Source organism: Acomys minous (assembly GCF_964271855.1).
Source record: "Acomys minous genome assembly, chromosome: 3".
NCBI lineage: Eukaryota > Metazoa > Chordata > Mammalia > Rodentia > Muridae > Acomys > Acomys minous.
In genome coordinates this window covers 95,253,445-95,279,735 of record NC_140485.1, presented here as the reverse complement: position 1 = coordinate 95,279,735, position 26,291 = coordinate 95,253,445, and the positions used below count along the sequence as shown (strand labels likewise).

The window sequence follows — 26,291 nt, the reverse complement described above, 5'->3', positions numbered from 1 at the left end:
TCTGGGGACCAGGTTTCACAATTTAACCCTGGCTGTCCTGGAACTTGATTTGTGGACCAGGCTGGCCTCAAACTTAGAGAGATTCCCCCTGTGCTTTTGATTGCTGGAATTGAAGGTGTGTGCCAACATAGCCAGCAAGGCAGTTTTGTTCAAAAATAGTCAAATGACTTACTGCATTTTCACTAAAGAAGCATCATTATAGTCAGCCTCAGGTCTCACATGTGCAAGGCAGATCTGCTACCACTAATCGTATCCCAGCCTCCCCAAAATTTAAGCCATTGTGAAACTGATCTCAAAAATTAGTTATGTTTTCATAAAAGATTTTCTTTTGCCCCAGAAATTAGTTTACAGATCATTTGTTAAACACTCATTCTGTTTGTGTAAATGTTGCGTTAATACTTGAGAGAAGGGGGCTGGAGAGATGGCTCAGAGGTTAAAAGTACTGGCTGCTCTTCCAAAGATCCTGAGTTGAATTCTCAGCAACCACATTGTGGCTCACAACTATCTATAATGAGATCTGGTGCCCTCTTCTGGTGTATATGCAGGCAAAACACTGTGTATATATGATAAATAAGTAAATTAAAAAAAAATACTTGAGAGAAGTTTCACTAAAGGGTCTTCAGTTCGTCTCATTTGAACAAGTCTTGCTAATTGGGCAGTTTTTGCCATAACAATCTCCTACTTGTTCCTTTGGACACTACACTTTGATGACTATAAACACTGTCCTAGCCCCTCTTGCCTCTGTGCTAGACTGCAGCTGAAGACTGGAAGAGACAGGAGGCAGTGGTGAGTGACCTCATATTTGACGGCACCACCGTGTCACAGTGTCATGCTTACTAGTTAAAGGCTGTGGTCAGAGTGGAAAACAGGATTCGGCCTGAGTGGGGCTGCCCTGGCTTCACACTGCGGAGTCTGTGAACAGGATGGGAAGGGACTTCCATGCTTGTCAGTGCGTGTAGGTAAGTGACTTCAGAGCAGGGACCGCTGTGGGGTTTAGCTGCCTCTTAGAAAGCTCCGTCATCGCCTGCAGGCCATGGCATCCAGCCTTTCAGCAGCTAGGGATCTTCCTGCCTCAGCAGCTGGAGCGCTAAGACTATAGGCACATCACTACACCCATTACATTACATTTTAATGTAAAACCTATTTTTAATATTTAAGACATACCATATTATCCTTGCCTTTAGCAACCTGGCAAATCTGAGTCACATAAATTGAAATTTCTTTTTGTAACCATATATACACACGCACACACGCACGGGCGCGCGCGCACACACACACACATGCACGCACACCCATCATCATCATCATCCTGTGAAGGTTGGGGATATTTCACTTAGTCTAGGCCCCAAATTGCATTTACTGCTGTTGAATGGTGCCCCGCAGACAGATACACCTTGTTCAGTAGTGTGATTGGTTAGTGTTGGAGAGGCTTCCAGCTGGGCTAGTAGCTGCTCTGTCTCTCTCTGTTTAGTTCCTCCCTCCCATTGTGACTAGGACAAGGCTGCGCCATACCACAGAATCTGTGCAAAAGTAGGAAAGTAGTAAAAGTGGATAATTCATAGCTACAGGGCTCTGCACTAGATGGGTGAATGTATTTACTTCATACACTGAGTTTCAACTATCCAATTTGCCTGCAATTGCTGCATTTTATAATGATCCCTTTTATAGTTCTTAATTTCCTTTCAATTTTTAAAATTAAATTATTTTTGAGTTGTGAATCTCACATTGCTTAGGACAGACAGCTTAAACCTACCCTGTCACCAAGGATGACCTTGAGTTCCTGACCCTCCCTGCCTCTGTCTCTGCTGGGATTACAGGTGAGCATATCCGAGCGCAGTTTACAATTCTCCACCATTTCAAACCAACATCAGACAGACATAACGTGTTATGTTGGGTTTTGTCTTTTTGTCAGACCTAGGAGTTGAACCACAGCCTCATACATGCTAGGCAAGTGTTTTAACACTGACCCATTTTTCAGACCAAGTAGTCTTATTTTCTTCTTATGCTTGGCATTTAATTATTATGATATGATTTTCCTTCACTAGTAGGTAGAAAACCAGATGTAGGTTTGTGTAGACTTTTCTTTTATCCCTTACATTCATGTTTTTCCAAAAGTTTTAAAAAATAACTAGTCCATGCTAAGTTTGCTCATATACCTTTTCTGTATCAGTTCAAATGATGTAATTATTAGTATGTGATTTTTCTTCTTTATTTTGTTAGTGTGGTAGATTGCATTAACGAATTTTAGGCATTGAACCAAGCTTATATAAGTCACTAATAAGTAAATAGATATAATATTTGTTCTCTTCCTGAGTTCTGCTTGCTAATATTCTTATAAGGATCTTTACACCCATATTTTCTCTTTTTTTGGACTGGTTTGTTTTGTTTGTTTTAAAGAAAACTGAAACTCAGATCATGTGATTTTAATTTATTAAAAAAACAAATAAACAAAACCCTCTCATAGCTTTTTTTTTAAGTCCTATATACAAATGTAAAAAATGACCAAGTAGAGCTGTGCAGAATAAGGCCCAATCAGCCCCGGCCAAGGGGAGGGTCAGGTAACTGATCTTTATAGCCCAGGGCCTGAGTCTTTTGCTCAGGTTGATAAAGGGAGAACGAAGGCCACAACATAAATGCCATCATACCTTTCTTCAAAGCAACAAGGCATCTTAAAAACCCAACTTCCTCATGAGATTCTGTGGTTTTATGTTTCAAGGTGCTACTTGAAGTGATCTGGCCACAAAGATGTGTGGTCACAGCCTTCAGCTGTCACTTGAGCTTCTTTTCCACTTGAGGAAGGGCCCAGGATCTTTGGGCTATCCACCAGAACCAAGGTGGACATTTTCCCTACGTCTGCTGGGGTTTGCGTTCCTTGCCAGCTGTGCATGAGTAGCAGCAGTCAAACTGGCACGGGCCAGTTCCTGAGCCCAGAGGAACCATGGGATACTGCCCTCTTTGCTCCCACCAGAGAGGAAGTAGCTTTCTGAATCCTCTGATTCATCCTGGGTAAACACTAGGTGCTCATCTGGACCCAGGCCTGCTCCTGATGGGGTTAAGGGTAAAGACGTGCTATCACTTGCCTGTAGACCTTGCAACAAGGTGGGCAGCTCTGGGGCGGACAGAGGCTCCGGGGCCTTCTGAGCAGTCTGAGCCTTTGCCTCTGCTCAGTCTGAAGGCTCCTCACAGCAGCTGAAGAAGGCACCTCCTTGGAGGGTTAGCCACCAACTGCATTCCGACGCCTCATCACTGGAAGGAGGGATAAGCAAGCAATGTGTTCAGTTTCCGACTCCACAGCCCTTGTTTAGGGATTCAGAACAAGCTGAGCCGAGAGCTCTGCTTTGGATTCTAACTCATTTGACACCATTGACTCAGCTTCCAAAATCCTGTAGCTGTTCAGAGGCCAGCCTCAACTCAGACTCAGAGTCATCAGCCCCTTCCTGCCCTTCCACAGCCTTTTAGGGAACACCATGCTTTTCCTGTCAGAGAGTCATTCTTCTTTAATAAAAATTACAGCGAACCCATCTGGATTTGAAGGGTTTCTATGAAAAAATCGGCTCTCTTGGGACCTTTTTTTTTTTTTAATTAATGGTTGATGTGGGCAGGCACAGCCCACTGTTGGTGGTCCTGGGAGGTGTACGAAATGTATATGAGCCTGAGAGCTAGCCAGTCAGCCACACTCTTCCATAGCCTCTACACGGCTCCCTGCCTCCAGGTTCCTGCCCTGTCCTCCCTCAGTGGTGAACTGTGGTGGGGAACTGTTAGCCATGCATTCTTTCAATCTTCCCCAGGTTGGTTTTAGCCAGAGTGCTTTATCATAGCAACAGAGACACAGACTAACCACTTCCGGTTATCTGTTTCTGAAGATGCTGATCCTGAGGCCCCATGTGAGGGAGCCACAGCCTCTGCCTGCTGCAGACTTACCTCACCGGGGCCTCACAGGAGCAGCACTTCACCGGGCACCTCAGCTCTCAGGCGCCAGCTTATGTTGCTTCCCAGTTCTTTTTGGTCTGGGGCAGCAAGGACTCAGGGACCCAGCTGGGAGTTCTGTATACCCCATTTCTGACCCCAGCCTCAAGGGCCCTCTAAAATCCTCCAGAGAGACCTAGTGGATTCGAGTACAGTCTTCCCCCACAGAGCCAGGCCCCAGTCTGCCCCCCACGCCCCTCCTTCTACTAGGGGAGGTTTGGGATGAGCCCTGTTGGAGGAGCTGGCCCCGCCTACTGCCTGCTCATGGCAGATGGCTTCTATAACATGAAATGAAACCACAAACTGCCACTCTTAACAGCATTTTAGACATTTCCAAATAAAATGCCTATGTTTAAAGGCATGGTCCCCAGGGGCTGCTGTTACCTGGGTCTGGGTGGGAACTGACCCAACTTGTCTTATTTTCAGACTTTGTGGCACCGCCACGCACACATGCGCACACACACTGTCTTCAGGCTGTGGGTCCTGCAGTCCAGTTCTGTTTTGTTGCTCGTAGTTAGACCCCAGGTTTCCTGTGTTCTGTGACAGTCTTGCTACACACTGTAAATCCCATTTTCTTTGAAAGATCCAGGACTTGGTTCTACCGAGTTTTCCAGTTCTGATTGTCCCTTGTCATGGTTTCCTTCATCTCGCTTCTTGGTTCACATTGCTTTTCCCTGAGGTTTACGGAGTAGAAATGTGCATATTCCCCTTACATTTTCTTTTATCTGGCATATGTATATGGCTCTAAGTTTCCTTCTGCTGCCGCTATGCCACATAGACGTAACTGTATTCTCATTTTTGTTCAGTTCATTATGTTTTTACAATTTCTCTCAATACTTCCTACCTTACCCACGATATTTGTAAGTACAATTCTAGTAGCCAGATGGATTCGAGTTCACTTTCCTGTTGTCTCTTATTTGTTTGGGCTTTGGTTTTGTTCTGATAGGACATAATTTCATGAGTTTGCTGCCTTGGTAGTTCACGGCTGGGCACTTCATCTCCATCATGCCCTTTGCCCTCTCTCAAGGTCCTTTGAAGTATTTCCTCTTTATTCTTTTAGGGCCACATCAGACAGCGGCACCAAGTTATCAAATACGACTTAGGAAACACGAAAGGAAGCGCTTTGCTGACTGTGCTCCTTTGTCGTCCCTGGTGCCCACAGCTCGCTTTTCCACTCTTCCCTTTGTTTATGGGTGTCATTGCGTTGTTCTGTTCAGGTAGGTCTGCTGGGGAGAGAGTATGCAGGTCTTCCCTTAATCTGATGGTGATGATGATGATGATGATGATGATGATGATGATGATGATAATATCTCCCCTTAATCATGATGATGATGATGATGATGATGATGATGATGATGACAATAATAATAATAATAACAACAACAACAACCCCTTTTTTCACTGCTTTAGTATTTTTTTCTTTTTAAAATTTTTTTTAGTATTTTTTTTTTCTGTTTCTCAAAAGTAACTGATATATATGTCTTTGTGTTGGATTTATTCTGGAAGTTTAGAATAAATTTGAGACTGTCTTTACTACAGTTGAAAAGGGTTCAGCCATTATTTCAGTTGTTTTTAACACCAGCATATTTCTCCTTCTGGAATTTTGATGACACAAATGTTAGATTTTGTGGTAGTGCCATGGGTGCCTGAGGTGTTGCTCATCCATTTCTGTTTTGTTGTTGTTGCTGCTGCTGCTGCTGCAGCTTTTGCTCGTTTTCGTCTTGTTGCTCAGAGGTTCTGCTGTTTCCTCTTCTGGTGTGCTGACCACTCCAAATGGTTCAGAATGTCCATTTACATCTTCTGTGTCTCCACTGGGTCTTTATCTTTTTCCATTTCTTCCAAGTCCTTGGACATACTTCCTGCTGTGCTTTCCTGGTGGGTGTTTTAAAACACTTCCAGCATCTCTGCTGTGTCCATGCTGGCAAATGAAATATACCTGTGTGCCAGGAGCCAAATTTCCAGTGGCACTTAGCAAAAAAGCCAGAAATACTTACAGATTCATCTGTATTCAAAATTCACATAGCAAATTTCAGTTGATGCTGCACCTGTTGAATATTAATGTAGGGAACTCTGGATCGTATTTAAATGTTTTGCTGTGGTTGGCTGTGTTCTGACCCCTCCCCAGCAGGAGAAGGGGCTGTTTCCTTGTTTTTGCCAGAAAACACAGAAATTCTGCATATCAGGGGAATTCTTTGTTACTTCTGGGCAAAGGTGCAAGTGTCAGCTCTCTTCTGGGTCCCCCATGACACCTCCCTGTCTAGAAGATACAGGAGTCCTTCTTACTGTTCCCAAGACATCACAGGGTTGAAGTGGCCTCATCACTTCTGGCAGCGTCTGAAGTTTTGACTCTGCCTGGGCCTTTTTGTCACCAGCACTCAGGCAGGGAGTGGATGGGGTGCCATTGCTTCTGGGTGCTCATGGGAGGTCAGGCTTCCTATGTGGCCTTCCCCACTGCTGATGGTGGCAGTGAGGATGCAGGTCAGGCTTCCTGTTCGGCCTTCCCCACTGCCGATGGTGGCAGTGAGGATGAAGTCCTAGCACCTGGCAGGGTTGGGCGCTCTGCTTACTACTTAGTAGGGGGTAGAAGTATCGTTTTTCAGTGGCACTTAGCACAAAACTAGACATAGTTAAATATCCATCTGTATTCTAAATTCATACAGTTAACTGTGTTCCAAGAGGTTTGCATAAGTATATAAGGACGTTATATGCTTGGAAAATTCCTGCATTCATTAATTATAGCTGCATTTCTTAGTGCTATCTTAGGATAGTTTTAAGGAAGCTTAATATTTAAGAAACTATGATATATTTAATCCTAGGATTTTGATTAGAGTAATCAATTTTGCACTAATCTGTAGATTCTGTACACTAGCACAGCATTTGGAATCATTCACATATTGATGATGGACCTTATTATTCCCACAACCTCAGCAATTTCAACATTGTTCTGGAAACTTTTGCCCTTTATCACTTCAGAATCCTTCCTTGGGTTTAATAATTACTGTTCATAGCACAAGTCTTCGTACAAGTGGGGGTGGCGGGTACTGACCTGTTGGAGAAGAGAAATAGTCAGGAGCTGTGTGCCTCCAGTTGACAGTGGTGTGTGCCCTATAAACCGAGCCTATGCCTGTAGCAGTTTATATCAGCTCACACCCGATGGCTAAGGATGCATTTGTTTTCAAGATGTTAAAATAAAATGGAGGACGTGGTACCAGTGACTCCTGCTTTAATGTAGTCGCTGTAGCAGAGTCCTACTGCCACTGGCTGGAGTTGCTGAAGAACCCTTGAATGTTTACCTAAAAAGCAACAGTGGTAAACTAAAATGATAAATTCATTACCATTTCCTCATATTTAATAACTAAGTTAACAGAGAAATCAAAAGTCCAAACGTTACACACAGGCTTTCCATCATTTCTCTATCCAATTTGAGAGAGAGAGACAGAGAGACAGAGAGACAGAGAGAGAGACAGAGAAGTAACAAGCTAAATTCTTGTGTGGGTGGTAGTAGTGGTAGTTTTTTTTTTCTTTGTTTTGGTTTTTGAGACAGGGCTTCTCTGTGTAGCCTTGGCTGTCCTGGACTCGATTTGTAGACCAGGCTGGCCTCGAACTCACAGCGATCCACCTGCCTCTGCCTCCCGAGTGCTGGGATTACAGGCGTGCTCCACCACGCCCGGCTGATGAGGTAGTATTTTCAACACTACTTATAGGACTGTGCCTGCTTGACACTCTTTGGCTCTATGCAGAAGCCCAGCACTTCTGGCCTCACACGCAAGGCGGCTCTGCGGTTCTCCAGTTTCATATTCTTCTCAGTTGCTTTAAGTTAAGCTCCATTTCGAACTGAACATAATAAACACAGTGATGGCACTTGAACATCACTATGACTTTCTGTGAAACTGAAGAATTGTCACACCGACATTTTTGAACATGGAGCTAGTCAAGAGCTATTGTGACTTGATGATCTTCTGCAGCCTGGGCAACCTACTCACACTTGTAAAGCAGGCACTTTTACCTGTGCCTGTGTTCTGTGGGATCCCTCATTGCTCTGTGGTACTTCCTGAGCCTGTTTTCCTGCTCTTAGAGAGGAGCTGACTCCTACAGTAGACACATCACTCAGACATTACACATAGGCCAACATTTGTTCTTGCTTGGCAGAGACCTTCTAATATTTTGATGTAATTCTGTCCTGTATCCCACTCAAGGAAGAAGCTGCCCCTGAGTGAATGTGGAATGAGAAACGACTCTGCTTCATTCCTTTTGGTCTGAGTTCCTCCTCTTCCCACAGAGTAAATGGCTCATTATGCTGTTTTTGGTTTGGTTTTGGTTTTGGTTTTGGTTTTGGTGTTTATTGAGACGGGGTCTCATGCAGCCCTGACCATCCAGGAACTCGCTCTGTAGACCAGGCTGGCCTCGAACTCACAGCGATCCGCCTGCCTCTGCCTCCTTATTGCTGGGATTGCAGGTGTGTGCCACCACACCCGGCTCCTCATTGTACTTCTTAATACAGGTTTCTAAACAAAGTCAATGACTGTAGCTAAGTGCTGAAACAAAGTCGTCTGTCCTGGTGAGACCTGACTAAGAAGCAGTATGTCCATCTCCCGTGGAGTACCCAGTTTTTCAGGTTAACTGTGTATACGTGTTGGCCTTACATGTTTACCTCTCCTTCCAACTCATTGTGTGGCTCAATGGTTGTCTTAATCCATTTCACGTTGCTGTAACAAACTACCTGAGACTGGATTACTACTAGGAAGAGGGTTATTAAAGGTCAGGTGTGTATCTCGGATACTTCCCCCAACATCACGAAACAAATACATTTATTTAGCTGCTGTTCTGGTGACTAGAATCTAAACAGAATGGAGCCAGAGTCCCGGCTGAGAAGTGGATGGAGACCAGCGATGCAGACGCTGCCGAGGCATGGGGCAGTCTCTCTTTAATACCGCCGCCCTTGTTCACACAGGGCACAGTCTCCCAGCAGTCGACCTTTGGAAGCTAAGCCACACCCAGACCATAACACTGTGTTTCTCTTTACAAGGCATTTGGTTTTGTAACAGAGATACAAAATTAATGTGCATATAAACTATAGGCTTTCTTGAACCTCACCTAAGTATGTAAAGGAAAGAGAACCACATACTATTTTATCCTTGACTCCTGAGTGAGGGGGGATTTGCAGAGAGAGAGGGGGGGGGAGGGAGGGAGGGAGGGAGGGAGGGAGAGAGAGAGGCGCGCGACACACACACACACACACACACACACACACACACACAGATTTTCATGTTTTTTTATTTTATTTCTTTTACATCCTGACTGCGGTTTCCCCTCCTTCCTCCCCCTCCCACGCTCTCCTCCCTTTCTTTTCAGAAGAGGGCCAGCCTTAGTGCACGTCAACCAGCCATGGCACATCAAGTTTCAGTAAGCCTAGCACTTCCTCTTCCATTAAGGCTAGACAAGGCAGCCCTGAAGGGGGGAAGGGCCCTAAAAGGAAGCAACAGAGTCAGAGACAGCCCCTGCTCCCACGATTAGGAGTCCCGTAAGAAGACCAAGCTACACAGCTGTCCCATGTGTGGAGTGTCTAGGTCAGCACCATGCAGGCCTCCACTTGGCGATTCAGCCTCTGTGAGCCCCTGTGAGCTCAGGTTGGTTGACTACGGTTTGCTTTTGGTGTCCTTGACCCCTCTGGTTCCCGCAGCCCTTCCTTCCCCTCTTTTTTGGGATTCCCCAAGCTCCACCTGACATTTGGCTGTAGGTCTCTGCATCTGTTTCCCTCAGTTGCCGGGTGAAGCCTCTCTGATGACAATTGGGTAGATGCCAGTCTATGAGTATAGCAGAATGTCATTAGGAATTATTCCATTGACTTTTTTATTTTTTTATTTTTTTGCCATTCATGTTTGGTTCTATCGTGGGTCTCTGGGCTATTCTAGCCCTCTCAGTCGTGTCAGGGGTGGGCTCCCTTTGATGGCATTGGTCTCAAGCTGGACCAGACATTCGTTAACCACGCCTACAATTTCTGCACCACCTCTACCCCAGTATGTCTTACTTTTTAAAATAGCAATTTAGAAGTCATATTTTTTAAAAGCTGTTATTTAGCTAGCCAATTCTGACATCAGCCCTGATTTTGTGCATAGTTGTCCAAATCTGTAAAATAAAAAACCACAATAAATATATTGATATTACATTTATGCATTTAACCTGTTTCTCAATTTTTCATTTAAAGAATGAGTCTGTACTTAGATACTTCAAACTCCTAGTTTTAGTCGGTTTATTTAATAAATATTTAAGCTCTGAAACCCTGATTATTTGCATCAGATATGAACTGGAATGTGATTGCATTGTTTCATCCAAAGGGATTTTTAACCTCATGGAGTCCTTCAAAGATGTGAGTGAAGGTTGCCCTAACCTTGGCTCTGCACAGATGCTAATTGCTGGAGATTTTCCGCTTCTAGGACCTAGTGATTTTTCTAGGCATACTTTGTTGTGTGTACCATAAATCCCATTTGAAAGGCTGGGAGTGGGGATTTTTTTATTTTATTATTATTTATTTTGTTTTATTTTTTAGAGCCTGGCTAGACAACATCTGAACTAAAATTTTGGCTAAGAAGGAACTTTTTAAATGGGAAAACATAAAGCAAGTGTCACAGTCCTGAGTTGCATGGCTCACAAATGAAGTAAACTGTTTTTCTGGACTTATGGCCCATAGGGAGAGAAAGATTGTGATCAGTGCTTAGAGCTTAGACTGTGAGAGTGGCTAGCCCCCATGGCTCATGGAGTTGAATGCTGGGTCACTAGGGAGTGGCACTGTTTGAAAGGACTAGGAGGGGTGGCCTTGTTGGAGAGATGTGTCACTGGGTGTGAGCCTTAGAGTTTCAAATGCCCAAGCCAAGGCCAGAGTCTCTCTCAGCTGTGGGTCAGGGTGCAGAGCTCTCAGCTCCTTTTCCAGTACCATGCCTGCCTGCACACTGCCATGCGCCCACCGTGACCAGAATGACTGAGCCCCAGTTACTGTGAGCAAGCCCTCAATTAAATGCCTTCTTTTGCAAGAGTTGCCTTGGTCATGGTGTCTCTTCACAGCAGCAGAACCCTGGCTAAGACAGAATGTTATCTGCCCATCTGCCCGTCTTGTATCGTATGAGCAGTTGGAATCATGTAGAATGTTATGGGCAGGGGGCCTGTGGCAAGAGGCAAAGAGTCCGTCAGTTTGTTGACTCAGGTGCTGAACCATGGTCAAAGGAAGCCTCTGTATCCACAGGTCAACAAGGACGGGAAGTGTGTCTTTTTTCTGGATTTATGGTTGTCTTGCTTCATCATAATTATCTTAAGAGCATTTTATTAAGTTAGAGAACTATAAGTGAGCAAACAATAGTGACAGAGAAAAGCTGAGTGAAATACTCATCTGGAGCAGCAGCCGCCGCCGCTCAGTTGAGCTGTGCCAGTGCCTCCCCCAGTGTTCAGCAGAGCTGCCGGAAAATTCACAGGGGCTGCTTGGGAAGAGCCAAAACTGCAACTCCAGAGGAAAATGCAGCTGACACGGTGCTAAGAACGCTTGTCGCGGCCACACTAGTTCTGTGGAATTTACTGCTTTCACTTTCCCGCAAACAGAAGGTAACAAAATCAAACCCCTGTGCCGGCAGCATCCTGTGGAGCCACATGTCTGCGACAGTATTGTGTTCATCCCAGACAAGGAAAAACACTCAGGCTTTTCACATCTCACGAAGCCCACAGCCTGAAGTTACAGTGCACGCATGCCACTTCTCCCTCTGAACTAATTCTCTCACTGGCAAAATGTAAAACCACCCCAAAGCAACAGAAAATGATTTTAGCTGCCTGAAGTTGCTGGTAGCAAAGCCCTGATGTTTAGATTCTGTTTTAGCAGTTTCTTTCCTTCCTGTTAGTGTAGGTGCAGGTGGGAGGGTGTGGTGTCTGCTCAGGGGCACACACACACAGGGGCCAGAGGAGGACATCAGGGTCCTGCTCCGTCACTTCCATCTGTCCCTTAGGATGGGATCACAAATTGTCCTGGAGCTAGGCCAGCAAGCCCCAGCAATCCTCCTGTCTCCCCACCCCCCAGCACTGGGTAGGAGTCTACCCCTGGAGTTTTCTCTGTGGGTACTGAGGACTTGAACTCAGGCCCTCAGGCTTGTGCATCCGGCAGTCTCAGCAGTCTAGCAGCTTCTATGAAAAAAAAGTAGCTCGTGTGTGCAGATATTTTGATCCTATCTTACCCCTTAGCTCTCCCCTTCACTCCCTCCTGTAATCCCAATACGGCTCTTTTCCCTCCCGTTCTGCAGAACCCTCCATTGGGGGGGGGGGCAGACATCTTGTGTGAGGCCTGAAGTGGGGAGGAATGGCGGGCAGTCTTCGGGAGCTTTTGAAGGTCTTGACTGTAGCAGTGCCAAGGAGGCTCTGACATCGAGAATGGCGACTGATGTGCTCTAGAGCAGGGCTCTCAGCCTGTGTGCTGTGACCTCTTTAGGGGTCAGACAACCCTTTCATAGGAATCATGTCTCACATATGAGTCATAACAGTAGCAAAATTACAGTTATGAAGTAACAATGAAAATAACTTTATGGTTTGGAGCCCCACAATGTGAGGAGCTGCATTAAAGGGTTGCAGTGTTAGGAAAGGTGAGAGCCACTGGCCTCGAGGTTCTGGGTTTGTTTTTCTTTTCTTTTTTTTTTTCTGGCTCTGTCCTTTGTTCTAGAGTCACATGCCTTTGTCCCCAGGGGTCCCCCCCATACCTTACTTACTGAGTACTGCCAGAAAGCCACAACTGGTCACAATGCAGAGAACAGCTAACCAGCCATGGCTAGTTGACAAGCCAAAGTGGATGCGCTTCATCCAGTGTGGTCCCACCCCCAGATGAAGAGCTACAGGCAATTCAGGGCTGCAGGGACAGGGGTAGTTAGTCTTGCCCAAGGATGAGACCCCTACGTGGTTATCCAGTGACAAATAGCCCACAAAACATGCATACCACAGCGTCGTCCAGGTCTTGTTTAAGTAGCCATGCTGTTAAGGTTGGTTGGGTATAGCTTTCTGTAATATCTAGCAGACGCGGTCTTGCTGCTCTGGCTCTTCCAATCTTTCTCCCTCTTCTTCCTCAGTGCTCCCTGAGCCTTAGGGGTGGGGGCTGTATTGTATGTAAACGTATCCACTGGGGCTGGGCACCTCCTGGTTAGCTGTTCTCTGCATTGTGACCTGTTGTGGCTTTCTGTCCTGATCTCCATCTGCTGTAAAAAGAAGGGGTGAGTGCTACACTTAACTGTGGGTGTAAGGATAAGTATTTAGAATGTGGTTAGCAATGTTACTGGTTTGGCAAAGTAGCAATAGTGTCTTCTCCTCCAAGATCCACGACCTCACAAGCTATATATTTTGGACTAAGTTTACAGCACCAGGTGTTATTGCCATCCTGTTGAGAAGGCCTAACATCCCATTAGATAGTTGTTGCTTACCACGATGACATAAGAACCACTATTGCACCTCCAGGGGTCTCTTGCTATGCTGCGCATTGTTGTGGCCCACAGCCGTCACAAATGCAGGGATACTGGTTACTTCCCTCCCTTGGCAGCTTGTGTGTTGTCTTCTGGTACTATGAAAACTAGTCTCCAGGGAGGAAGCTTTTGGGTCAGATCCAGCTCTGTTTCTCCAAGTTCTGTGAAAAAGTACATAGTATCATTTGCAATAGGGACTTACCTCCAACCTCTTAGAGGCAACTAAAGGCAACACAGCAAAAGTCTATACTCTTTTGGGAGTCTCTTGGAGTCCCTTCACCAACAATATAAAGGATTTCTTTTTTGTTTGTTTTTGTTTTTTCCTTTTTAATTATTAATTTATTTATATTATATCTCAATTGTTATCCCATCCCTTGTATCCTCCCATTCCTCCCTCCCTCCCAGTTCCTCCTTACTCCCCTCCCCTATGACTGTGACTAAGAGAGACCTTCTCCCCCTGTATATGCTCATAGGGTATCAAATCTCTTCTTGGTAGCCTGCTATCCTTCCCCTGAGTGCCCCCAGGGCTCCCTACCCAGGGGACATGGTCAAATATGGGGCACCAGAGTTCATGTGAAAGTCAGACCCCACTCTTCACTCAACTGTGGAGAATGTCCTGTCCATTGGCTAGATCTGGGTAGGGGTTCAATGTTTACTACACATATTATCCTTGGTTGGTGCCATAGTTTGAGCAGAACCCCTGGGCCCAGATCTGCCTTATAAAGGATTTCTTATACCTTCATCATTTAATTATTCCTAATACTTGAACACTTAACAGAAACATGTTGAATGAATAGTGAAGAAAAAATTCTGGTTTTGAGGTAGTTCATGTTTAGAGTTGAACATCTAAGACTGTATTAATCAGGGTTCCCTAGAGTCACAGAACTTAAGAAATGAATATATATTTTTTTATGTGTGAATGAATACATATATATTCCATAGATATGGAATGTATTGGGATGACTTAAAGGCTACAGTTCAACTAATCCAACAATGGCTGCCAATCTGAGACTCTCATAGCTGCTCGGTCCCATAAGACTGGGTATCTCAGCTGGTCTTTAGCATGTGCTGGAATCCCAAAGAAGTTAGCTCCAATTGGGTGAAAGAATGGGTATGCTAGCAAGCTGAGAGCAAGCAGGCAAAGAGCAAAACCTTCCTTATTCCATGTCCATATATAGGCTTCCAGCTGAAAGTATGGCCAGATTAAAGGTCTGGACCAGAAGTGGACTCATCCACTTCAGAGCAAGCAGAAAGCCTCTCTCAGGTGTGCCCACAAATTCTGGATTGTAGTTCACTCCAGATATAGTCAGGGTGGTGATGAAGCATGGCTGTCACAAGCATAGTGTGCACAGCGGAGGCCGGCAGCGGAGCACATGCCTGGAAACCCAGCAATTGGGAAATAGAGCTGTGAGCTGTGGGGAGCTGCAAGTCAGAGTGCAGCCTGGACTACACAGAGACGAACCAAATGAGAAAAAGAGCAAAGTGGGTCTGGGGCGGGTGAGTGGAAAAGCTGGGTTAGGAGTGCTGTAACAGTGATACCTCGCCGAGGGGGCTGGCTTGCCCCCTTTCTTTCCCTAATGCTGGCAATGAGCCACACTGGAGGATGGAGCCAAGCAGGAGCGTGCAAGTCTGCAGTAGGAGTGAGAAGAAAGAGACAAAACAGAAACAAATAAACTAGTGTCTTAGTGTTGTGAAGAGACACCATGGCCAAGGCAGTGTTTAGAAACATTTCATTGGGGGGGCTTGCTTACCGTTTCAGAGGGTTAGTGGGGAGCGTAGCTGCAGGCAGGCAGGCATGGTGCTGGAGCAGTAAGCGGAAGCTTTTCATCCTCAGGCAGAGAGAGACAGGGACAGCCTGAGGCTGGCAGGGGCTTTTCCATCCTCAAAGCCCACTTCAGTGACATACCTTCTCCAAAAGGGAATGTTGCCTAGGTTACTTACATTGAAGATTCAAGAGTTGATCCCCAGCATTCCTGCTCCCCAAAACATAGTGAATTTGAAGTTTTATATGTATTATCTAGGTTATTAGACTGCCAGTCAGAACCCCAATTTGGGAGTTTTTCTGTCTCTCGCTCTGTGTGTGTATGTGTGTGTGTGTTTGTGATATGTGTATGCATATGTGCATGCAGTTGCACTTATCCTTCTGTGCCCTTCTGAAAGTCAGAGTTAGACACCAGCTGTCGCTTCTCTACCACTGTTTACCCTCTGTTCTGAGACAGGATCTCTTAACTGAGCCTGGAGCTTCCCAGTTTGCCAGACTGCCTGAATCCTCCTGTCTCCAGCCTTCCACACTGAGGTTACAGGCCTGCACTCCCACAGGTAACAGTTCCTGACCACCAGTGAGTCACTGTATTGTTTATATATCCTGTGGTTCCCATTGTATTGTCATTTCCCATTGTGTGGGTAAAGACATTTAAAATAGGGGAGATTGTATTTATCCTTGGAACCTGGGCTGTTAAGTTCTAATACGAATATGCTGAGCCAGTCGCATTTGTAAATGATTAACGGCAGAGTCCATCTGTGCCCCTCATTTTATTGCTATATGGACACACAGCTGGATATGAGAGGCAATATTAAATGAATGCTTGTTCTGAATCTATCATAAGTTATTTTTTCTCATGTAGATAGCAACCTGACAGTGTGAAGATGCCAAGATACTGGCTCTGTCAGATGGTAACTTGCTTGTCTTCAGCAGATTATAATGCTGTGTTCTTAGGACCACTCCGTGGAGACCAGCACCTCAGTTTTACAGATGACAAACATCTAAGTACAATGAGGTAAAACAGGGTCCTGAAGCCAGAACCAGATTTCATGTAAAGTTCTGATACCCTTGCTTCATTGTGCTGCCCTAAGCTCTGAAGATAACTTCCTGTCATGGCCACACAGCTGGATTTTTCTGCAAGTGATTAGTTACAATGAAAATAACCTTTCTTATGAACATCTATGTCAAAGCTGCCTGGAGAGATGCCACCTTTGTTTGTATTTGATTTAGCTTTAGTGTATAAAGAAGCAAAACATTTTGGAGAAACAAATTTTCTTCTGATTGGTAATTAATTTTAAAATATTTATTTTTTATTAATTATTATTTTTATATGAACCGCACATGTGCAGGCCTTTTGTAGAGATTGAGACAATCCTGCAGTCTGCTTACCTTTTCTGTTTTAACTTGTTTGCATACATGTCATGTGTCTTCCCACCTGTCCATATAACCGTGGGGAAAGTTAGCCCCTAACCCTGCGTTCTCATCACACACCCATGGTGTGCTGAGGGAGCCAGTGTTGGAGAGACAGGGAGCTTCCCGCCCTCTTTCAAGGAGCTAAGAAGGCTGGCAAGAAGGCTGGCTACAAAAACAATCGTGGTGTTGACAGAGATTTTTAGACTGTTATCAAGTGAGTGATTTAGACTCTAAAGCTATATTTAAAGTGATTACATTTAGTTTACTTTAAACAGACTCCCAGTGTATACTTTTCTTTTGTTTGTTTTTGAGACAGGGTCTCAGTTTGTAGCTCTGGCTTGTCTAAAATTCACTATGTAAATAAAGATGGCTTTGAGTTCACAGAGATTTGCCTGCCTCTGCCTCCCACGTACTAGGATCACTGCCACACCACACCAGGCCGGATGTACACTTTTAAGGTACACATGTATACACACACACACACACACACACACTCACACACGTATATCAATCATTGTGTGACTGCAGTACTTTTCATTTGGTTTTGTTTTCTTAGGTTTGGCTGTACTTGTAATTCCAGCATCTGGAAAGGCAGGGATGGAATGTGGGCAAGCCGGCCAGCTGCACTAGGCAAACTGGCAAGCTCCAAGTTCAGAAAGAGACCCGATCTCAACAAATACAGTGGAGCATGGTAAAGACCAGTATGAACTTTAGCCTATTGAACACAGACATGTACCCACACATGCATATATAACATACGTGCACATACACACTCAAAAAAGAAAAATAAATAAATAGAATGTTAAAGGTTCTTTATCCTTACATGGTATTTCCATTATCTCTGTGGCCCAGTCTGTCTTTTTTGCCAAGTCTATAACTTCATCTACCCTGGAAGTTAGAAAAAGTGTGTGTGTGCATCATGTATGATAAGCTTTTGAAGGAAGTATAAGGCAGCCTGTTTGTCTTTGCTCAGGTTGCTATAACTAAGTGCTTAGACTTATTTTTTTTCCAGTTGAATTCTTTTTTAAAAATTTTTTATTAATTCATTCATATTACATCTCAGTTGTTATCCCATCCCATGCATGTATCCTCCCATTCCTCCCTCCTCCCATTTCCCCCTTACTTCCTTTCCCTGTGACTGTGACTGAGGGGGACCTCCTCCCCCTGTATATGCTCATAGGGTATCAAGTCTCTTCTCGGTAGCCTGTTATCCTTCCTCTGAGTGCTGCCAGGCCTCCCCATCAAGGGGACGTGGTCAAATATGGGGCACCAGAGTTCGTGTGAAAATCAGTCCCCACTCTCCGCTCAACTGTGGAGAATGTCCTGACCATTGGCTAGATCTGGATAGGGGTTTGATGTTTACTGCACGTATTGTCCTTGGCTGGTGCCATAGTTTGAGCAGGACCCCTGGGCCCAGATCAGCCCGTCATAATGTTCTTCTTGTAGGTTTCTAGGACCCTCTGGATCCTTCTATTTCCCTATTCTCTCATACTTCTCTCGCCTAAAGTCCCAACAAGATGTCCTCCCCTCTGTCCCACTTTCCTGATAAGTGAAGGCTTTCATGGGACATGCCCCTTGAGCTAGTGTCCAGATATAAGTGAGTATATACCATTTGACTCTTTCTGCTTCTGGGTTAGCTCACTAACTAGATCATTTCTAGTTCAACCCATTTGTCCACAGATTTCGGGAATTCCTTGTTTTTAATAGTTGAGTAGTATTCCATAGTGTAAATGTACCACAGTTTCTTTATCCATTCTTCTACTGAGGAACACTTAGGCTGTTTCTATGTTCTGGCTATTATGAATAAGGCTGTTATGAACATGGTAGAGCATATATCCCTGTTGTGTGCTGGAGCATCTTCTGGGTATATTCCAAGGAGTGGAGTAGTTGGGTCTTGAGGAAGCCCTACTCCCAGTTATCTGAGATAGCACCGAATAGATTTCCAAAGTGGTTGTACTAGTTTGCATTCCCACCAGCAATGAAGGAGTGTAGACTTTATTTTTTAAATTTATTTATTTATTTATTTATTCATTCATCTTACGTCCCGGTTATAGCCCCATCCCTCCTCACCTCCTGGTCCCACCCTCCCTCCTTCTCCCCCTCCCCCTCCCCTATTCCTCAGAAAAGGGGGGGGGGTCCCTTCCCACCCACCCCAGCTCATCGTGTCCTCTTACGCTGTGGCCTGGCAAGGCAGTCCCGCACCAGAGGGAAAAGCAGGTTACAGTGTCCATGTCAGAGACAGCTCTCCACATGAAGCCTGAGCTGCCCATTGGCTACATCTTTGTAGGGGGCCTAGGTCCAGTCCATGCAAAGTCTTTGTTGGTGCTTCAGTCTCACAGGCCCCTCTGGGTCCTGGCTAGTTGGCTCTGTTGGTCTTCTTGTGAAGCTTTTGTCACCTCCAGGTCCTTTTTTCCTCTTCACTTTTCCACAAGACTCCCTATGTATTGCCCAGTGCTTGGCTTTGAGTCTCAGCATTTGTTTCAAGGCATTACTGGATGGAGCCTCTCAAAGGACAACTCTGCTAGGCTCCTGTCTGGAAGCATAGCAGAGCATCGTTAATAGTTTCAGGGCTTGGCTCACTCCCATGGGGTGGGTCTTGGGTTGGGCCAGACATTGTTTGGACATTCCCTCAATCTCTGCTCTATCTTTATCCCTGCACATCTTGTAGGCAGGGTACATTTTGGGTTGAAGCTTTTGTGGGTAGGTTGGTGTTGCCCTCCTTCTTCTAGGAGTCTTGTCTAGTCAGAGGCTGTCCTCTTCGGTCTCCATGGCCCCTGCTACTAGGAGTCTCTGCCAGAGTCCCCCTTGTAGCCTCCCAGGAGCCTATCCTGCCTTAAGTCCCCAGCTTGTCACAGAGATGCCCCGCCCACAGTTTCTTTCCTCTGCAGGCCTCCTGTCCTCCTGCCCCCACTCTCCCCAGGTCTGGTCTCCACCCTCATTTCTCTCTGCGCTCCCTCTACTTTGTTCCCTCTCTTCAACCACTACCTCTGTCTATTTCTTCTTCTGAGTGAGATTTGAGCTTCCTCCCTTGGAGCCTCCTTGATGCTTATCTCCTTTGGGGCTGTGCATTATAATATGTTTACCCTGTAGTATATGGCTAATATCCACTTATAAGTGAGTATATACCATGTGTGTCTTTCTGGGTCTGGGTTACCTCACTCAAGATGATCTTTTCTTTCTTTCTTTCTTTTTTTTCTTTTTTTGTTTTTTGTTTTTTGTTTTTTTTGGTTTTTTTTTTTTTTTTTTTTTTTGGTTTTTTTAGACAGGGTCTCTTTGTGTAGCCTTGACTGTCCTGGGCTTGCTTTGCAAACTAGGCTGGCCTCAAACTCACAGCAATCCACCTGCCTCTGCCTCCCAAGTGCTGAGATTAAAGGTGTGCTCCATCACCTCTTGGCAGGATGATCTTTTCTAGTTCCATTTATTTTCCCACAAATTTTATGATTTCTTTGTTTTTAATAGCTGAGTAGTATTCCATTGTATAAATGTAGACTAGTTATTGCAAAAAGAAAAAAACAGAAGTTCTTTCAGAGCTCTGGAGACTGAAAGTCCAGTCAGGGTGACAGTGCAACTGGGGTCCAGCCAAGCCTTCTCAGCTTCAGTTCTGCTAGCCGCTAGCTGCATACTGCTTGTGTGGCCAGAAGAAAGAGCTGGGTCCTCCTTCTTCTGAGAACACCATCCTCAGACCTGATGATCTCCCAAAGGCCCCATTCCTAAACCACCTAACTAGGAGTTACCGTTTCTGTATACTAGGGAAGGGCACTGCACAGACTTGTACTTAGTAACTGCTCAATACGGCTATATCTAGTTGGGCTGGCCGTGTGGCTCAGTAGGTGTGAGGCCCTGGGTTGGATCTGTTGCCTGCTTCTCCCCCACCCCTTAAAAAAACTCTATGGGAGCATGAGCAGAAAACTGGATTCCTGTTGGCTGCTCACAAGATAGGAAGAGGTCGAGTTGTTTTCCTTTATAGAGGAAAGGCTGGAATTAATTCAGATTCTTGGCGCTGCTTGGGAAGGCCGTGCTGTGTGGTATGGTTTGTGGAAAGTATTATCTTGCCGGCTTGAGAGAGACCTAGGCTTCTGGGGTTGAGTCCTTGAGCAAATTATGGCTGTCCTTAATGATTCTGTTTGTTTCTATTTTGTGTGTGTGAGTGTTTTGCTTGCACGTTTGTATGAGGACCACATGTGTACAGTGCCTGTACAAGCCAAAAAAGTGGGATTTGCTGGAACAGGAGTTACAGATGGCCGTGAGCCGCTATGTGGCAGCTGGTCTAAAATGTCAGCTTGATACATGAAGTGCTTTAAGCGTTCTTCCTAAGTTACTTCCTCAAGAAGCACAGTATTATCCAGTGCCCTGGTGCTAACTGCCTCCTCCCATTTGCAAGGTTCCTGTTCAGACTCATCTTTGCATCAAGAAGGAAAACATGTTTATGTTCCCTTTGCCTGTGTTACACAGGCACCAAAAACTGCTGTCAACTAATCTTGCTTCAAAGTGACACTTTTTAAATGACCCAACACTAGTCAATATAGAACAGTGTTAGCATTTTCTTATCCCCAGCCCCCATATCTGTGTGGTCTAGTCCCTGGAAGAAAGGCTTTTGCTGCATGCATGTAGCGGAGAGCCAGAGTGTGAAATTTACGTGCAAATATGTCTTAAGTCTCTAGGTTCACCTTTGGTCCTCAGACGGGACAGTTAGAGCTGCGTGCCTTCCTCCCCTCTTCCCCATGCTGTGGATTCGCTTTGTGTGTCTGTCAGGTCCTAAGGACAATGACAACAGCATTAGAATGAGCTGTGAAACCCTGCAGAGGTGAGGCTCTGTGGGAGAGACCTTTCGGGGTGTGCATGGGAACTAGATAGGGTTACTCTCCCACAAATTTGTTGTAAGAAGAGCAAGCCTGGCTCCACCCAGCTCTCTGAGCTAGGTCACCCTTTTCTTCATATGTAACCTATCAGGTGTTTCATCATAATGATGAAAAGTTGAATATTGACATTTCCCCACTAACAACCAAGTATAATAGACATGCTTAAGAGCCAAAGATTGGGGCTGTAGTGTAGTGCTTGTTCTGAATGCTCTATTTGCCCTCTACCCACAATCCCATTCTTTGGAAACACTTTAGCAATTCTATTTCAAGCAGAATAAAGTTTATTTAATCTATGAAGAGCAAAAACTAAAAATTCTATAAAACAACAGGGGAAAAAACTACCTCGAAGCAAACCTTCTCTTTCCTGTTGTTGTTGTTTTGTGGTGGTTCTGAGGATTGAACTTGGGGTCTTGAACATGCTAGGCAAGTGCTCTCCCAGTGAGCTATATCCCCAGCCCTGAAAGAAAGATTTATTACAGTAACTGGGCACGCTGGCACCTGCCTTTAAGCACTCAGGAGAAGCTCTGAGGCCAGCCTGGTCTATTCAGAGTTCCAAGGCAGCCAGGGCTATCAAGTGAGATCTTGTCAATAAAGCAAGCATGAAACATTAAAGAAAAATGAATCAGCTGGACCACATCAAAATTAAAAGTTATAATCTTCAAAATGAAAGGATAAGCCATAGATTGAAAGAAAATATTTAACTATTTGCAATATATAGATCAAGCAAAGTTCTTGGCATTTGGAAGATATAAAGAACACGTATGGACAGATATGGCAAATGCATGTAATCCCACATTTGGAGGCTGAGATATGAGGATCATCGTTCAAGGCCAGCCTGAGATACATAGCAAGTATGGAACTACCCTGGCCTACATAGCAAGACCCGGTCTTTAAAATGAAAGACTCAATTACAAGGAACAGATAACCAACCAAATGTAAAATAACATGCAAAAATAAAAATAAACAACAAAAACCTGTCATGAAGAGGCTTGGCACGTAGATAAGCGCTAGAAGGCGTGCCCAGGCGGCAGAGGCCCCGCCCCTCACCGTAGGAGGGCAGCGGAAGGCCAAGGCAGGGGCTCTCAGGACACAGTGAACTGCAGGCCAGCCAAGGCTACGTAGTGAGAGCCGGTCTCAAAAGGCAAGCAAAAGCATTGAAGACTGTAAAGGAGCCCAAGTACTGGGAAACCCCTGTGTCGGAGCATGTGAAATGTCTTGTATGATCTAGCCAGTCTCAAAGCCAAGAATGAGGAAAAGACACGTGTACAGAGAGCTGGCCAGAGTCGCTAAGGAACGTAAGATTTCCAGACAGGTGCGTCATACCCGTGGAGAGGAAGCCTTGGGTCTAAAGACTCTCATCTCTGCTTACTGCTCCTTAGGCTTTTCACGTTTTCTTCTGGGATCACTTTGCTTCTCCTTGAATTGAGACTATTTGCTTGAGGATTTGCTGGTGGTAGACTTCTTAATCCCATAAAATGTGTCTCTCTTTTACTTTCTTGAAAGGTAGTCTCTTATTCTCCAAACTAAAAATATCCCCGTTATCTTTCTAGGCTTTGACTATACAAGTGCATTACTTTCTGGCTTTGGTTTTCCTTTCTGGGTGCCATGCCTTTTCTTTCTGGGAACCTTTAATCTCATCCCCCAGCCTGGTCTACACAGTGAGTTCCAGGCCAGCCAGGGCTGCATGAGACCTTGTCTTAAGAAAACAAAGCCAGAGAGTTTTGAATTCTTTTCTGACTAAAGTGTGGAGGTTAGAGCCAGACTATATATGAACTAAATCATTGCTTTGGTTTTGTTGTTTGTTTAGTCTTTTAAATGTTATACATATGAATGTTTTTGCTTCCCCTTGTGTCTGTGCACCACTTGATTGTCTGGTGCCTGTGGAAGACGAAAGAGAGCACTTGATCCCCTGGAACCAGAGTCAAAGGCAGTTGTGAGCCAATGTGGGGGCTTGAAATTGAACCCATATCATCTCCAGAGCAGCCAGTGCCTTTAACCACTGAGCCATCTCTCCAGCCCCTGTTGCCTCAGGCTTTGGTGGTGGTGGTGGTGGTGGTGATGGCGGCGGCGGCGGCCGGCGGCGGTGGCGGTGGTGGTGGTGGGTTTGTTTTGTTTGTTTTAAAATCATGTAAACATGTAGGGAAATTAAGGATCCAACTCTTCATATATAATATCTATATATCTATATATATTAATGTTCAGGGAGATTATGTTCCAACAAGAATAGAAGTTAATACAGGCATGTTTCCCCTGTCTTCTTTTGTAGATTAGGCATTTTTCCTGGGCCATGATTCAGTCAGTGTGGTCTCGTGTGGATTGACTGTTTGGTGGGTCTCTGGACTACAGCTTTAGTGCTAGACTTCTGCCATTTATTTCCCATGCTGCTGCTGCAGGTCACCAGCAGCCCATAGCTGCCATATTTAGTATTCATTATCTCCCTGGATTCCTCCTGTTGATAATTTTGGCTTCCAACAACTTCTGTTTTTGCTTTAAGATATAAATATTTACATACTTAGGTGGTTTGCCTGCATATGTGTCTATGAACCATGTATGTGCATACAGTACCCATGAAAGCCAGAAAAGGGCATCAGATTCCCCTGGAGCTGGGATTACAGTTATAAACCACCATGTGACTGCTAGGAACTGAACCTGTGTCCTCTTTAAGAGCCACAAGTGTTCTTAACCTCTGAGCCATCTCTGTAGCGTGTTTTGGTTTGGTTTCATTTTTTTTATTGTTGTTGCTTATAACTGAACTTTTGTTATTTTCTAGTTTGGTCTTCTAAAATCATATTTTTATAGAATATTTTTAGATGTTTTATGACATGAATCAAAAACACTAATTAGACCTGTGTCTTAGTGAGGGTTTCATTGCTGTGAAGAGATGCCATGATCACAGCAACTCTTATAAAGGAGAATATTTAATTGGCACTGGCTTACAGTTTCAGAGGTTTAGTCCATTTTCATCACGGCAGGAAGCATGGCAGCGTGCAGGCAGCCATGGTGCTGGAGGAGCTGAGAGTTCTACATCTTGATCAGCAGGCAGCAAGAGACTGCCACACTAAGCCTAACTTGACCATCTAAGACTTCAAAGCCCACCTCCACAGAGGTGCACTTCTTCCAACAAGGCCACACCCACTAATAATGCTGTGCCCTATAGGCCAAGCATTTTGGGAGGGTGGGGGGCATACCTATTCAAACCACCAGAACCTGTTTTTAACCTCATCTGTGATAGTGGTACTGTTGGGGATGCTTAAGAGTCTTTTTTTCTTGACTCTTCCCTGGTCATTAATTAGTTGCCTATCCTTTTTTCTTCTGCTATCAGAGGAGACTATATGTTCCCTTCTAAATTACTGCTTAGAAACTGGATCAACAAGCTTCTTGTAGTGTTTTTTTTTCCTTTTCCCTTCTTTTCTCTCTTTTGGGGTGTGTGTGCACGTGCGCATATCCACTTGTGTGTGGGCGCACATGTACATATAGGTGTACACAGAGGCCAGAGGCTGACAAGAGGTGTCTTCCCCATTGCTCTCCATCTTATATATTTAGGCAGGCTCCCTCACGAAGCCAGTGCTCGCCAGCTGGGCTAGTCTGCCGGGCCAGCTCATCACAGGGATCCCATGTCTCTGCCTCCTAAGTGCAGGAATTACAGACAGGCCGTCACGTCTCCTTGGCATTTATGTGGGTGCTAAGAATCCAGATTCTGGTCCTGCCGTTTGTGTAGCATGGACTTTACCCATGGAGCCATTTTCCCAGCCTCTGGTTAGAATTTTCAAGTGCAAGGGAATTGTCTCCCAGGGAGGCAGACCAAAGGTTTTTGTCTGAGTATAATATACTTACTTTGGTATGTAGATTCTCTGACATTTATGTCATTTTAACTTATTTACTAGATTCTATCTGAGATTATCTTTTAAAATGAATTAGGGTACAGTAAAATTCTATATCTGTAGTCAACATGTAATTTTTTCACATAACTCTCTTTAAAAGTGCAAGGAATCACATCAAGTGGTGCAAATATGTGAGTGAGTATGCGTTTGTGTCTACTTTTGTGCTCACTAGATTTCATTCTACCAAACACTCACTCTGAATTCTCTTACTGTTTTAAATAGGCAATGCCATGCTTAGAGGCTATAGTGTTGTCTCATTTTAAATCTGTGAAATGACATTGATAATTATTTGCTAATTTAAATCTTCACCTCTGTTTTCTTTTTATATACAATGTTGCATTTATTTACACTAAAAGTAATTGCACTCATTTGATTATTCTTATAAGACTCAACCCCATTGATTTCTCCCAAGGGTTTTATATGCAGCACCTGTAACACATTGAGAAATGCATTTTAGATTCCTACGTATATGTGACAACTAGTTCAAAGCAAGATAAAGTATGTTCACAAACATAAACTCTCAAATGCTTTTATCTGAAATACAGTGTACTCTCAGTGTAGACAAAAGAGATGTATCAACTCTTTGTGCCCATGCCTTAAAACTGTGCATAGGGCTGGTGAGATGGCTTAGTGGGCAAAGGCACTTGTCACCGACCCTGACAACCTGAGTTACATCCTCAGGACCCATGTGCCGGCAGGAGAAAACTGACTCCTGCCGGTTGTCTTCTGACCTCTGCATGTGCCTGTGTGCGTGTTCATACATACATATGAGGCCATGAAAATATAGTTAAACAACCGAGACACCATCTGTCAGAGATTGCAGGGAAACAGTGCCTGGTCCCTAGTAACTGCAGATATTTTAGCGGTCCTCTGAATATTACCAAGTCTGAAATGATGAAATATAGTTCCTGTTTACCTCTGACGTCCAGTGTTA

The 26,291-nt window shown here is 44.7% G+C and overlaps 1 protein-coding gene across 3 annotated transcripts in view; it reads left to right on the top strand.

Moving 5' to 3' along the window:
- Window positions 1–26,291, top strand: part of SESN1 (sestrin 1) — a 92,185-nt gene that overhangs the window by 31,492 nt on the left and 34,402 nt on the right. Inside the window, exon 1 of one of the 3 annotated variants that reach the window (XM_084774468.1) lies at window positions 937–959. The exons of the other annotated variants lie outside the window; for them this stretch is intronic. The gene's annotated coding sequence lies outside the window, so the exon portion shown is untranslated. Of the gene's footprint in view, window positions 1–936; window positions 960–26,291 lie in introns of those variants that run through there. 3 annotated transcript variants of the gene reach the window in all.